The following is a 16,363-nucleotide window of genomic DNA, read 5'->3' as shown; positions in this document are numbered from 1 at the left end:
GTCATGCCTGTGACAGCCCTTCTCAGGTACTTGGGTGATTGAGGGTCTTAGTGAGGCGTCATGCGTCCCTCTGAATGGTAACGCGTACTCGCCGCGTCTGTTGCACATGACACATTATGGACTCTGTGACAAGGCTATTAGTTATCGCTGTGCCGGGGAAACGCACGTCTGCGGTGATTTCATTTGTTTGGTCACGCCGATTTCTACAGGTAAGTCACTGGAAGGTTCACGAACAAATAAATGTATTTATGTCGGGAGTACGTACGCGCATTTCTTTCGTTAGGAGGCACATTTGACAGAGTGAGACTGTCATACTGGAGATGATTTTTTTTGTGCTCATTAAACCCCCTCTTCCCCCAGTAACTCAGAAAGAAGCAGCGGCTACATGGAGAGCTTGTTTGGCATAATATGATTCTCAGTTATAATTCCATCATTGAAACAGTTGGGTGGTTTGATAAAAAAAAACTGTAATATTGCTTGCTAATATTAGTAAACCTCATATCCTCAGTCAATAAAAATTTAATGGAAAATAATATATGTCAGATGAAAGTGGTAGACTTATTACTGACATGTCATTCCATATCCAACTCTACAAGAACAAATATATTACATGCTCATCTTTACAAGGTTCAGCAGTTGAGTTGGGGATCAGGAGTCCAATAATCCAATGTGTTAGAGATGCAACCTGCAATATGTTGTTCCAGAGGCCCTTCCAACTTCCTGGTTTGCTGCATGAGCAAGCTGAAACCAACAAAAATGTCCATGAACATCCCGAATCGGCTCTCATTAGAATGTATTGCATGTGATGATTTAGATAGATAGATAGATAGATAGATATATAGATAGATAGATAGTTAGATAGATAGATAGATAGATAGATAGATAGATAGATAGATAGATAGTTAGATAGATAGATAGATAGATAGATAGATAGATAGATAGATAGATAGATACTTTATTCATCCCTAGGAGGAAATTTGTGTGGACATATTACATTTAAGAATTTAAATAATAAAGGAAATGAAAAAATTAAATAAAAATGAAAGTGTATATGTGTATCTAAGTCAGGGGTATCAAAGAAAGTACTCAAACGCGTACCAGTAAACCACTTTAGCCAAACAAAGTGTTCGACATTTGGATGCGGTACTTCCGCGTTGAGCGGCCGTTCTCCAGTGACATTTCACGGATTTCAATCCGATGAAAGTGTTTGAAAATCGAACGCTGCATCGGAGCTGTACACGCCGAATTATGGGGGGCTGGATGGCGCGCACTTCGACTGGAGAAAGCGTAACCGTAAACTACTTTCGGATGCGGTATTTCCGCGTTGACCGGCCGTTCTCCGGAGGGGGTTTTGCGGACTTAAATCAAATGAAAGTGTCCGAAAATCGTGCCTGTGAGAAAAACTAGCGGGCCGCACTAACACTAAACTTTGATGTCAAGTAGGGGGCCACAAAATATCGTCCTGCGGGCCGCAATAGCTGTGCCCCTGTCCGTCAATGCATCCACACTCTCCTGCATTCACTAAACTCCTCCCACAAGTGTCAACGAGAAGCAGATCATACAAATGAATTAAAGAGGGCGTGGTTTAAGTATAGGGGGCAGGGCTAACCCACACCACTGACAGAGGACCCTTCAGCTGAGACCAATGAGGCCTCCCACAAGAGTCTACGAAAAACAGGTCATGAGTTTGACCGTGGCGAGTGAATTAGTTCCTATATGTTGCACCTTTTCGCTAATGTCCAATATCACCGCCACACCCCCTTCATGCCAGTTAGCATGGGCACACGCCTCCAGCCCCACACATTTAATCTCCATGCTAAATGTCATCCTCCAAAAGCTAAAAAATGTGGCCGCCAAAGGTTGAGGGAGTTTCTCTGGACCGACGAGCTGCTAGCTAAAAACCTCCAGGGGCGGACAGTAAAACCGTATTTGACTATTTTCTCCCTCGATGTTTTGCTTTGGCGGAGAGAACGCCCTAATGGTGTCCTTGCGCCTCCAAATGCCTGTCCTTGTGTCTTTGGTGACATATGTCTACACAAGCGAGTCTGTGATGAGCCTCCGTAGCCTCCGGCCAACCAAGAGCACACCGTGGCGAAGGCTCCATTTGAAAAGGATGAGATGGCAGAGATTGTCTCGAAGGAAATGTCATTCTCCTCTGCAATGAGGAACAGCAAAATGCAGGACAAACAGCCTGCGAGGTCCCCCACCTGCTGGGGGGGTGGAATACATCATCAGTGTGGCGCGGCGGTGTGTCTTGAGCATCATTCGTGGTCAGAGACCCTCTTGGGATCCTGCACCTGGGAGAGGTGGCTGCTTTGTCAAGCTTGAGTTAAAACGCCACATATGGCCAAGGGGGTGTGTGTGTGTGGGGGGGGGGGTTCACAGCTTTAATGTTTTTCCACTAGGTCACAGGGTGGACGTCCACCGACAGATGGCATCGTGTCGAGCCGGCTGCGTGACGCGGGCGTATGAGGAAAGCTAACGAGCGGTGTAGCCTTGAGCGAAGGTGGGCGAGACGCCCGGCATGTTGTGCCCGGGATGCCGCCCGCAGAACTCCATGTGATGATCAAGCTTTATCTCAAGTGGCAGCCCCCTGCCCACCTCTGCCTTGATTAATGAGGGCAGAGCAGATGCTCTGGATATAGAGCAGAGGGAGCAAAGCGCTCTTATCGGCACCCCACATGGCGGCCGCCTTCATTTCCTCACCTTTGCATCAGGCATGTCTGGCCGTGTACAAGGGCATCCACCGTCTCTCTTTGCATAACTGTGTGTGTGTGTGTGTGTGACAGAATCAAAGAGGCTGCCAGCTGGGATTGAGCAAATGCGACCCTCGGGCGTTTTAATCTCAAAATATAGTGATGAAAAATGATACTTTGAATAATGCGATGATATTAACATTATACCGGTATATTTTCAAAGTGAGTGTTTTTTTTCACACAGATTGTTGAAAGCATCACTCTAAATTGTCAATTATTTTTTTGATCCTGAATTCCCTAACTTCTCACACATGTCATGGAGATGGCAGAGCTTGTGTTGGGTCGTGTTGGGTTCAAGTGAAATGTAATGGGAATATATTATTTGCTTTTTTTGGGTCATTTTCAGCAGGTGTGTCCCCCCACAACAGAATTCTACATCTACTTGATTGGTGAGCTTGCCATTCCTTCTTTTTTAGGAACATACCGAACTGTTGATCTGGTCCTCATGTTTCTGCAGTCTGCCTGATGGGTTTGTGCAGTTCGTCAGCCTTTTAATGGCCTCGTTCACTTGCACTTGCTGAGAGTTCCCTGGACCAGCTACCAAATACAAATTCCACATTTCTAAATCATCTCCAGACTTTCTTTTATCCGCTTGATTTGTCATGAAATAACGAGGGAACGGGCCACACCTGGCCATCGAACCATTTGCAAGACAATTGTCCCAATTACTGTTGAGCCTGTGTAAAAAAATGTGGGGGACTGTGTGAAAATGGTTGTAATTCAGTTATATCTATTGAACTAAAACTGAAAGTCTACACTTCAACCACATGTCGACGGCGACATTTCAAAGTCGTGAAAAGATGAAATTAAGAAAAATGGTAAAACGTTACAAATGCTTATGGCCCTGACTGTAGCCGACATGGAGCGCACGTGCCTGTGAGTGTGAGAGGGGAAAAAAGGGGAAAAAAAAGACACTAATAAAAAAACTAATAAATGTGTAAATAGTGTTCCGGGGCGTAGGTTGTGATCCATGATGAACGGGGGATGCATTTGACTGACATGCCGGTAAAACATTTTCCTCCCCGTCACCGAAGTTATAAATCACTCTGAATTATTGCCATTGAGGGCTCACACCTCTTATTGCCATTTCTTGCCCTCGGGTTACGCCTCGCCTTTTACTTCATGCATTTTCTCCTTCTTTTTTCTTTTTTTTTTTTTTTATCACCAGGCATAAATTAGTCCCTGCTTAAGTGAAAAGACAGGCTTTGGCCCCGCGAAGCTAAGATGAGTGTCCTCCTAACCACTTGTACAGATTTAGAACTCCTTGTCGAGGAAGGGCATCTGAAACGGGGAGCCGCATATCAATGATCCTCGGAGGAAAAGCAACAAAAAAAAAAAAAAAACTCTCTGGCACATTACGAAGGCAGGAAAACAATTTTTTTTTTTAAGTTTTTTTTTAAAACATGCTTCCAATTATAGCGCTGCATATTTTGCCAATGGATTATTTATGATGAAGCTTAATTTACACGTGGTGCATTTGGATGGGGTGTGGGGGGGGGGGGGGTCTATAAATACTTCAGCGGCCCTACAAATTAAGCGATAAAACAACCGGCGTTGTCAATACTGTAAGAGACGCCCGCGCTGGTCCACGGCCAGCTGTTTTTTTTTTTGGCCCGAGCGGCGAGCACACGAGAGAGCGATGGGCGTCCTTCTTCTCGACCCCGATCCTGTTTTCCCGTGTGGAGGTATCGTCGAGCCGGCTGCTCGTAAAGGTCAGGTCTAAATTGGGGAGAGGGAGAACGATCTTTTCAAGGTTTAAGTATCAAATCTCAAAAGTCACTTTAGCGACCTATATGCGCCAGAGTGAGAGAGATCCCCTTGTCCTCCTCGCCACACCGTGAACTAACGAACCGCTCCACATGAAGGTGCGCTGACAACCGCACATTCCCTCCACCTGCCTTGTTGTTGTGACAGCTCTGCTGCGCGAGTACGAATGTGAACACGCACGCCTCAACATTAGCTCAATTATCCACCGGTTTTATGAAAACTCCAAACATAATCTAAATACCGCGAGTCATCGTTTGCTTTTTTTCCCGGAAACAAAAATAATGTATTCTCGTGTGAACAAAGGCCGGTGGGAGAGAGGCACGCAGAGAGGATGAGGGCACTCATTCATTTATCTTCATATAAATGTTCCTCCATTTAATTGAATTTTCTGTTATAGTCCTGGCAACCCGTTGATATAAATCACGCCTCTCAATCAGTCAAGATAGGAAAAAAAAAGACGGCTCCAGCCACAGATGTACGAGGCGGGGGCGGGCAGGGGGGCAAGAGGAGGCCGGGATTTATGTGCACGAGGAACAACATGACCCTGGGTCTCTGCTGCCTGTCATCAGAGCATCTTTTCCATTACCTTGAGGATTCATAAGCACTATATTTCAGTCAGGGGGTCCTTGAACAAATTCAGGACCGCCACGAAAAAAAAACTCAAACGATTCCACTGCACTCCTCTATGTTTTTTTTTTTTTTTTTTTTTCTTCATGTAATGCCACGAACAGGAAAACAAATGTGGGTTTGTATCTGCCTTTCAAAAGCCGTTTTTGTACGGGTACGCCCTTGGTTATTTGGACTTGTGTGTGAGTGAGCAATTATTTGTTAAATATGAATGCCACAAAAGGAACATTAAGCCACACTCATTGCTTTTGATATCGCTCACCTCGATCCTTTAAAACATGAAACATTTTGCTCCGATACGAGGAGACAAACTCATCCACAAAGGGTTCATTCGCAGTGAACTTTTGAACTGAAACGACCTCGTGGATGACGTGGAAACATCTCTGAATGAAGGAAGTGGCCAAACACAATATAATAGTGTTGAATGGCCGTGGAGAAGTATTTTATTCCAGTGTCTCAAATTCAATATAATCCCTTCAAATTCAATATAATCACTGCCAATACCAACCCCCCCCCACACACACACACACACACACACATACCACCATCCACACACATCGATCGTTTGCCCGGCAGCCAATCCGCTGTCAGAGTTCTTCTATAAAGTCAAACATGATGGAGAGACACTCTGCTTCAGAGCGGGATACTCAGAAAACGACTCGATGATAAAACATCGCCATCTTGGCAGTTGACTTGCCAATCCAAATTAAAAAATAGAAAAAAGTTAAGAGTGGCACGGAGGCTATATTTCACGCTTTAACACCTTGCTACACACTTCCTCGCTCTTTCCGGTAAGGACGGAAAAGTCCAATTACCTAATCAGTAGATCTGGTGAAGGGCCTTTCATCTCTGGAGAGCGATGAGATAACATCCCATCCTAAAACTGGAAAACATATGAATGCTGGTTGCATTGACCTCTGAATGTACGTAGTGAAGGTCAGTAAATAGTCGATGGAGGCACACTCACAGGAGGGATTCTGAATACAATATCCCCTAATTCACAAATATTGTCTTCGGAGAGAGTACATGTTTTTTCCTACTTATTTTAAAATGTCAGAACTTGCTTTGACTCGCTTTCCCTTACTTTATTCCCACACAAAGAGCTTTTCTGAGCGTATGCAGTGTTATTTGCAACGCCACGCCGGATTGCCGCCGCGTGCGAGTTTATGCAATATGTCTTCCAAGAAGCCGACAGCGCGGAGAAACGTATACATATTCACGAAAAGAAAAGAAAAAAAAGGTGTGGGATTCTAGATGAATGACGCCAAAGGAACAAAATCGGACTGAATCATGCAATGCAATTTGTCCATGAAGATTTGTGACACCAAAATAATGTGACTTAGACATAGAAACGTTACCCCTTGGACCGACGAGGCTCATCTAAGTGTAACGGGAAAGTGGTTATGAAGGGTCAACTGCATCCTACAGTGTCCACTTTGGACTCAGCGAGGTTTTTTTTCCTGTATGTTTTTCATTTAATCCAGTATAAGTACAATGAAACACATTACGTGAGAGAATACAAATGGGAGAGCCGGAGTTTAACACAGCAGGAAGGACAACATAAAGAAACTAGTCATCCAGCGGGAGTTGAGGTCAATGAGAATTGCAGCCACATGAATTATAAGCGGAAGTACTGAACCGTCTCCCTCTGTCCAACACATTTAAAGGTTTAGTGGTGTTTAGTGGTGTTTTATTGTGCGATTTGGAGCTGTGAGGCCACGAAAGGAGGAGAGCTATGACTTCTCACTGATGTTTTATATCCAATTATCTTCATGTTGAGTGGAGGGAGGAATGGCAAACACAGGCTAAATGGTGCGTTTCATATGTGGTCAAACTCACTCCTAACCTCAGGCTGTGAATATGCTTCCTACTCAGGGTGTTACTTTCTTGTATTAGCTGATGCACAAAGACAGGAATACGACCGCTGAGCTACTTCCCGTTTCCAAATATATCCTCGTATTTTGGCTCCGTTCATACGCACTCCGTAATGAAATTAAAAATCTCTGTAATATCTCATTGTGGCTCCGTCAGCTCGCAACAAGCAGCAACGCAAGCTCCTCTTGATCTAATGTGTCGTCTGTTGCGCGAGGCCACGTCGTGGCTGCCTGTCATGTGCCAACAAACGTCTCGGTTATGTTTTGCACATCGTGTGCTGCAGCCAGATGTGTGCAACCTGCGGGTTCTGAAAAATGAAGCCAACGCAGAAGTGTCTGGACTTGAATTCCACCTGATGGCCAGCAGGAGGCGACAACTCAAAGTCTGATTGTATAGAAGTCTATGAGAAAATGACCTTAACTCCTCACTTGATTTAATGCTTCAGTAAACATTGTAAACGTGAGTTTATAGTCTCAATAGTTTCAAGTCTTCTTCATCATGATGTTCATTCAGCAGGAAAATAGACCATAAAGCATAAAGAGTACGCTTTAGGGCGGGCTACCATTTGATTGACAGGTCGCTACCACTGCCAGAGTTGTATACGGTGTCTCTACGTCACCCATCCGGAGCCCAAATAGGGGAACATCCCAATGACGACTTCCACTTCTTATGTACATATGGTTGCAGCAGAGTCCTCATGGCATAAAAACAGGACTCTTGCCTCTTCCCCACAGGGATGATCAAGGTCAGAATCTACTCCATATGCATAGATGTATCTGCCTGTGAGATATAACATACGTGTGCAAATGGTAAATACAGCGCGAGTACAGAATACAAGACGTGTCTAGGTTCGCTCTTATGTACAGATGTGAGCAACGGAAGAGGTGAATGTCACAACAGAGAGCTGCGAAGTCGAGGCAACAGTGGAAAGAATGATGGCGTAATAAAAAGGGAGCGTATTGTCAGACGGAGACCGGTGCTCATGGATAGATGAAATGAACATAAGCGAACGAGGCCGGTCCTCTCAAGGCCGAATTCCCAACATGGAGGGGCTAATAGCTGCGAATTCTTTCCTCTGTTTAATTTTCAGTTTAATAAAAAAAAAATAAAAAAACACGACGCAGTGGAATGAAACAAAATACGTTTCATCGCAGTAAAAAAAGAGGCAATAACCAGAGAAATTAAGCATTTTGAATTGAGTTGCGGGTTCTAAAGCGTGCGCGGGAGTTGCGGCGGCTCTCCGCTGAGTCGTTCTTTTTCTAGCGTGACAATAAACCGTGAACACTTGAGACTGTGCTCGGCGACGGCGAATCCCACTTAATTGCTTTATGCTGTACGTGTACAGATCATTTCTTTCCCTTCCACTTATTGCAAAGCTCCAGGGTCAGAGTGCAATTAGTCTCGCAGCGTGCGGAGCTAGCAATATTTAAAAATTACGCGTCGCGTTTTGAGCGCGTCATCGCCAGAGAACAAAAATACAACTTTTGGAGTGAAAAACGAAAGATTTTGACTACGTTTATAACCGTTGGAAAAAAAAAAAAAAAAAAAACGTTTTCATGATGGCTTTATGCTTAATAACTCCACTCATGCTTCTGTTGCCATGCCATTGAAAGCTCTGCTGTCACCGCAGCCTAATTCATCGACACTCCCTGCCGTGCTCGGCTTGTTGTTCCCAACAGAGCTCAGTGAGCTCAACAGTGAAAATCTTATTTGAGGATTTCTTTGTTTTTTTTCTGAATCTGTCCTTATTTAGAGCAAAGGACTTTAAAGGTTTCGCAAAGCGAGATTCGCAAAGCTTGATGGGATCAGTCGGTCCCTCGCTATTAAAGTATGTTTTACACATACGTATTACACGGTCTTGTACCTTTGCCTTCTTTTCTTTTCATTTCGTTTGGCTTAGTATCAACTATTTTATGGTCAATATTAATCTGGTAAATGGTTGGCTTAGTTCCAAGCTTAAAGCTATTTATAAAAGGATTTTATTATGCAGTACGTCAATGGAGGGAATGAATGAGAATATCCCCTCCAAAAAGGGTGGGGCGCTCAGTGTTGAGCTTCGTGTGGGAGGCAGAATTAACTCCAGGTGGGTTGGCAGACGGAGACTGGCCACACTTTGTATGGAGTGGATCAACTCCCATAGAAACAATTAATAATGTTTTCATTAAATTCCTTCCAAACCAACAACTGAGAGCGTGTTCAGTGTTACTTTAAAAAGAGAGATTGACTGCTGTGTTGATTCAGTGCATCGAAATCTGGTAACGGGGGAAAAAGATTTCATAATCTGCAGTGCAAATGATCGGTACTTCAATCGTGTGTAACCTTTAAAGGTCTCGTGGTGAATAAGCAGCAGTGCTTAAGGTTTTTTGTTTTTTTTCACACATTTTTTGAAGATGTTAACGTTGCAAAATGACTTAGTTTACTGTGAAATGACGTTTAAGGTCGTCGGGGACATAAAATCTGTCAAAATGGATCCGCTGGTCTCAGAATTTAGCAGTGAATATGGATTCAAATTAAAATAAAAAATGAAAAAACAATGAACCTGCAGTATATCTACTTCACATAAAAATCCACTCAGATTCAGATGGCTGGGAAAGCAAGGCTTTTAAGCAGCATTGCCAATCTGGCGGGACATGAATGGAAATGTGTCGGTTACTTGGTGTAGGGCTGAAAGGAGGAGCGGGCGAGCAGGTGGGAGCGAGAGCGTCGTCACGGGGACAGGTGGGGAAAAAGTGTGGAGTGCAGGATGGATGCTGGTGGATGGATGCAGAGTGGCAACGCAGTGGGGGAGGTGAGACTGTGGCGAAAGTGAGCGACAGAGTGGGGAAAGAAAAGAAGAAAAATGTTGGACAGAGAAGGACTTTGTGACACTTGAAAATCAGTTACAAAGGCTTTGCACAAGCAAACCACCAGAAGAGCAGAAAGATACCCGGCGCACCGTCCGATCCCACAAGCACAGCAGAGCCGAAGCCGACATTCAATTCTGACACTTTGACAGACAAGTGCAGATGAAAAACCAGTCTCCAGATATATATATTTTTTTTTTTGTGAGGACGGCAAAACACAGATTTAAGGCAGGGTTTCCTGTCATCCGGTGCAACAAAAAAATAAAAAATAAATGCAGGTGACAGGTGCACCATCAGGCAGAATAATGCAGTCAGAGGGACCATATTCTTTCATCATCTACTTCTTTAAAGTCACAGCTCTCTACTTTTCCTTGCAGGCCTGGCTGTGGTTGCACTCCTACAGCCCTGGAAATAGTTGCTTTTGAGAAGCGTTTTTTTTTGCGCGAGCGGCCGTGTACAATGGCGGACGACAGAGTGCATCCTGGGATTTGTGGTGGATGGACTGCTTGTCATGATTCTGACAGATATTTAAAAAAGGTATTGCCTGGTAGGGTAATAGAGCAATTTGAACAGAGAAAAAGAGGAAGAAAAAAAAGAAAAGCTAAATGCCACTTTTATGCTACCCAGACAACAGTTGACCACCAGTTTCGATTATTCTAGTCAAAAAATAGTTTTTTCCCTAATGAGAAAAAATATTCCTTCCAATATAGGTGTTCATACAACGTGTCACCCTGGCAACATTTCCCAGGAGCAGAGCTGACGCGTGATGGCGACTAACACCAGGATAAAGTAATTAAAATCTGAAATGGATTTCGCTTCACTTAATGCGCCGTCTGAACGCGAGGTTACGGGTGACGAACCGTTTTCCTTCTTCTTCTTCTTTTCGGTAAAACACGTTTGGTTGCTAAGCTCAATGGTAAAAAGCCCGTTGCATGTGCCATGCTGTCGTTCACCCCCCTTTTTATCGTCGAGTTCATCACCGGTTTGGCGCTACGAAAAATAAGTCAAACGTATCATTCTTTTTTTCTAAATTATTACTTTAAAAGCATAGGAAGAGTGTGTCTTTGTATTTGGCTCATTCACGACTGGTAAATTAGTGACTGCAATAACCTCAGATTCCTGAAAAAGTGGCAATTATATCAATCGAACGGCGGAAAAAACAACAACCTTGAAAGAGATACAAATTGGTGTCAGAAAATATTTTTGTGTTTCCTCTGCATCTCACCTCGTGTAGTTTTTACCATTTCTGACATTTCTTCTGCTCCCACTCAGTATTGATTAGTTCCATTATTCCATTACAGCACTTTTTTTACTCTAAATGCGACAGCTGTATGTCCTTGGACGGAGGTAACGCCACTCTTTCATGCTTCATGGTGTAAATGCATCGTGCAAAGTATTGCCCAATATTCCTTATTGTTGCCAGGATACCCTTGACACACACACACACACACACACACACACACACACACACGTCTCTATCTCTCCTCCTATTCACCAATGTTTTGACAAAACTAATGAATTATTGGACATTTTCGTGGCTGCATTCATATATGATGAATGGATCAGTAATGCAACTCTTTGAATACATTCCACATTATTTCCGTGCTTTGAATTGCTTTTCTTGATTCATCATTGTTCATCATGTAATGAAATGCGCCGCCTAATCAATTCATTATCCTGTGTAATTATTAATTACGGCTTGATTGCATTTCCTCTGCAACACTGAGGAAACGCACTTGTGAAGATATTCTGTCGTGCCGCCGAGGAGGAATGTATTAGTTTCGGACCATTATGAGACAATATAAGTGGAGATGGATTCATCAAAAGGATTTATGCAAATTCAAAGTTGAAGTTTCACTTCAAACTGTTTATCTATCTATTTATCTTTGTGTCTATCTATATATCTCTGTATGTATGTATATATCTGTCTATCTGTCTGTCTGTCTGTCTGTCTGTCTATCTATCTGTATATCTATCTATATACAGTATATATATATATCTATATATCTATCTGTCTTTCTATCTTTCCATCTATCTATCATCCATCCATAAAATAATATTCATGACCACACACAAATGAAAAAGTGTTTCTCAAATTATCATAATTTAAATATATACATCCGTTTTACTGCTGTGTTTACAGACATTACTAAGGTAAGCAAACATGTAATAGCATTAGAACATATTTGCTGTCTGTCTGTCTGTCTGTTTGTTTGTTTGTTTGTTTGTTTGTGTATTGCACCTTTAAGACCAAACGGGAGTGTTGCTGTAAATCCAAACCTCCCCGTCTGGCCAATCCCTCTCGGTCCGACCTGTTAAACCTGAGGACACACCTCATTCTGAACAAAGGGGCCTCAGGTGTGTGTGTGTGTGTGTGTGTGTGTGTGTGTGTGTGTGTGTGTCAGGTCGAAGGTGTGTGTTCACTCCTCTTAAAAAACAGTCTACTCCACAAAAAGAGAAGATTCAAGTCGACAGAGAGGCGACTCTGAAAGCAAAAGGGTAAGACCGCCGCTCGTTTTCTCTGCTCTTAATGGCCGTCTCTCACTTCCTTTTTTCCACAAGTTGCTCTCACGGTCGACGAGGCTGATGGAATTTCATTACTTATGATTGAAAACCAATGGAGTTTTGAAAGCAGAATGAGATGGAAAGGTGCACTCAAAATGCCAGTGTACCCTCCAGATGCCAGCAATCTAATTTACTGTCAGTGGTAATAAATGGGGAGCCACCCGATGGCACAGATAAGATGTTATTTCACCATCAGGGTTATCACTTAATATCTGATAATGTCTGTGGGGAGCAATTGTATCCGACAGTTAAAACAGGGGGGGTGGGGGGGGGGCTCAACTCGTGGCCCGAGAAATGATCATCGGTGTGGAAGAATTGTTAATCTGTCAAATCGATGTGACTTCACTCAATAAAGTGTTCATAAAGGGACTCGAGTCGAGGCCGCGGTGTTAATGATGTCTCTTTAATGAAACTGGAAAGTTCTGTTCTTATTTAAAAAGGTGTTATAAAGATAGGACTTTTTCACCGCGTGGCCTGTCTCAAAGAATTGATTTCATATGTAGTTTGTGCGTTATTGTATGTTAATTAAACAATGTCCTCTACGTGTTAAGGATGTGTTTGAAGCAGGAATGCTACTTGGCTAGTTGCAAACATTCCTAAAACCAAAGTCAGGTGAGAATAAAAGCTAAATGCGTAGTGAGCGCAATGAACAAAATATTGACTCATAGCATTTACTGCTTCGTAGCCAAAGTCTCAAACAAAAGCAAAATAAAGAATTATGACATTTTGGACTGTTGTTTACTGTAAGCAAAGCTTGTATTGTGGAACACGAGAGCGTGAGGGTAGCATGGTTCAAACGTTGTTGGACAACGTGAAATGAAGTTAAACAACGATGTGGTTGTGGAGATAATTAAGGAAACGTGTCCGATAATGGGCGCAGGGGGTATAGTGAGAGCATAGGTTTAATAAGGTTAATGTATTTTCAAGCACAACACATCGACAGAGCAGTACAGCTGTCAAAGTATAACGTTAGCTACGTGGTAATGTTAGCTATAGCAAACAGTACAATACCCGTCTCTTCTGGCAGATGAGTGCATCCTTCACCAGCTGGTTGAAAAAGACTTGTAATTTTGGGAAGTTTGGCATTTAATTCAGAAATGTTCTGTTTTGAATGCCGCTTTTGGGCACCACTTTTAAATGTGCGTTTCATTTTTCCTCAAGAGAAATGTCCTCGTAGTTCTCCCAGAATGCATCGCGGCCCAACAATAACACCAGTCCGCGTAGCAGGAGGCCCTAGTGGTTGCCTGTTACGATTGCCTTTACAACTATTATTTAAAACTTATAAAGCCAGTTTAAAATACTTTTTTTTATTGTGTAGCTTTATATGAGAGAGACAACTTTGAGGGATATCTTAATGTTATTACGTAATGTAATATTATTTATTTATTACATTATTCGGCCCAGATTCGGCAGCCGATAAACCGGTTGCCATGTCTCAGACAGAATCTGCCCATGTCCGTAACAGCTACACCTGGGCCAGACATGGCAACACTGAAATGTGCCAAAGGTGGCTCACATTTGGCCGCATCGAGCCGGAACACAGCCGAGTCAGCCGACACTTAGCCGCAATACGGCCGAGTGCGCTGGCTAGTGTTGGATTAAAAAAAGAATTGCCATGCGAGGCCCCCTGTCACTGCGAGGCCCCCCCCCCCGCAGTGCGGGGGCTGCGGGGGTGATCTCTACGGGCCTGCATACAATCAATTTCAGCAAAAAAACATAATAAGGACATCTTATTCATATAATTCAGTATATTAATATATATATATATATATATATATATATATATATATATATATATACAGTATATATATATATATATATATATCATATAATAATATTCAGTATAATAAGATATATAAATACCATCTAATGTAAATATACAGTACATATGAATATATTATAATAATCTATCGTATACTATAAATCACATATATATATACAGTATATATATATATATATATATATATATATATATATATATATATATATATATAATCTAATAGAACATGTTTATATGAACCTTGTTAGGGTTAGAGTGAGCCTGTTTTTATCCTCATTGTGTTTCTTCACCTCCACCTGTGTCCGTCATCCAGCTGGTAGCGACGTTCACTTTGCCCAATATGGCAGCTTGAGGAGTTCTCATGTGTGTCCTGGTGTTCTCGTGTTTCTCTGTGTGCTTCATGTCCCTTACTCTCGTAACTGTCCATGCTGGATCTGTCCAAATGACTTTGGCCCAAAGCTGAACCTATTTTAGGACGCTGATTGGCTACATTGTGTATCACTCATTTATATCTTTAATCAGTAATTGGCTAAACTGCTTCTTAGACCCGCCTCTTCTGGGCCAAAACGATTCGACACACAGAGATGACATGCAGGAAAAGCATATATTTTGCGCAGATATCCTATTTTACAAATATTACTGGCTATATTCCATATCTCCAAAACATATATTTTTTTGTGGCTCAAGGGGGGTGGGGCCAGGCCCCGTGGCCCTCTATTGACCAGCCGCCACTGGTTCAAAGCATAATATGTGTTCAGTTGCAGTGAAGCTGTGGCACACATACAATAACACATTGCTGCCATTGTTTTCCCCCAGATCGGCTCCATCTATCCTCAAGCTTCTTTACTCCACTTGCCTATTTGTCCAAAAAAAGAACCGCAAAAAAAATAAAATGGGAGGTCAGAGCGACGACTGGGATGAAGATCACGGGGACACGATGCAGAGTCAGCCTCGGAAACACGAGGAGACGGAGGACAAAAGCTCGGGGAGCAAATGTCCCAAGTGCTGCTTGAAGACACGGGACTGCCTGATGAGCGCAGAATGCGGCAGGGCACTCCAGATCTCCAGCGTCGTCGCCATGTGTGGAATGTGCATTCGCTTTTTTGTGTGTAAGTATCAAACCTCAGAAGCTGAAGCGGTTATATATGCTTGTATATCTCTAAGGGAAGAAAAAAAATAGATGAGTTTGAATCTATGCAAATACAAATGTGTAACCCCGGCATATAAAAAGGTGAATGTGGGTTAATTTGTGTTTTTATATCTTTGTATGTATGGAAATCTAAAACATTTATACATCTTTCATTATTATGTTCTTCCTCATTTTAATTGCAGAACCTAACCTTGGACATCCGGACCCATTTTTCCAGGCTGCATTGATTCTCAGCGTCCCCCGGCACCCTTAATGTGATTTACGTCATGTGGTTTTCTTTTCCGACTGAGATGAATATATTCACTTTCAGTCCGTTTCATCAGCTACAACCCTCTTCGTTTCTCTGTTCACAAGTTATTTATTGAACAAACAATTCACCGTCTGTATATAAAACAAACTTAAGGAGACAATCCTTATGAATGAATGAACGAAAGTGAAAGTGAATTTGATGTTTTTGTGAGAGGTTTATTCGGACGCCTGTCTGATTGATCAAACATTTATTTATAATCATGGTTGAGCAGTTTTCAGTAATGAGATGAAATAACTGTAATATTGTGATAGCAATAAAAATGGATTTACCGCCTCGCGGTTGTATGCCAATGCCGCAGTTAATGCCCGTCCAAAATGTCATCATTTTATCCCGTTCGACATTTGTGAGAAATTGTCGTAATTAGCATATGACTTGTTATGAGGTCACAGTGACATTTGACCAGCCAACCTCCCTCAATGTGTTGCCCTTCACGAGAATGGACAAACCCTAAAAAAAAAAAAACGATGTTCAGAGGGACACGACAGTGTAATCCCAAAGAAATGAGTAGAATGACCAAATGGTAAGGGTCAAAAAACTATCAAACATCCGAACTCGTGAAAAATGGGAAATAAAGCTTGAAATAACAACGAGGTCAAAAGTGTATTAAATTCAACGGCACTAATGATCAGGACCTGAAGTTAATTAAAAAGCCTTAGACGAGCCTGATGTAACTGTATGACGTTCTTGCTG

General features: G+C 42.5%; 1 long non-coding RNA gene across 1 annotated transcript; it reads left to right on the top strand.

The window, feature by feature from the left end:
• Nucleotides 1–12,243: 12,243 nt before the first annotated feature.
• LOC117748844 lies at nt 12,244–15,917 on the top strand. The gene is made up of 3 exons (XR_004611669.1): nt 12,244–12,367; nt 15,030–15,322; nt 15,546–15,917. It is a non-coding gene; the product is annotated as an uncharacterized LOC117748844 (long non-coding RNA).
• The last annotated feature ends 446 nt before the right edge of the window (nt 15,918–16,363 follow it).

The sequence above is a fragment of the Cyclopterus lumpus genome, chromosome 19, assembly GCF_009769545.1.
Source record: "Cyclopterus lumpus isolate fCycLum1 chromosome 19, fCycLum1.pri, whole genome shotgun sequence".
Lineage (NCBI taxonomy): Eukaryota > Metazoa > Chordata > Actinopteri > Perciformes > Cyclopteridae > Cyclopterus > Cyclopterus lumpus.
This window is presented reverse-complemented; position numbering and strand designations above follow the sequence as displayed.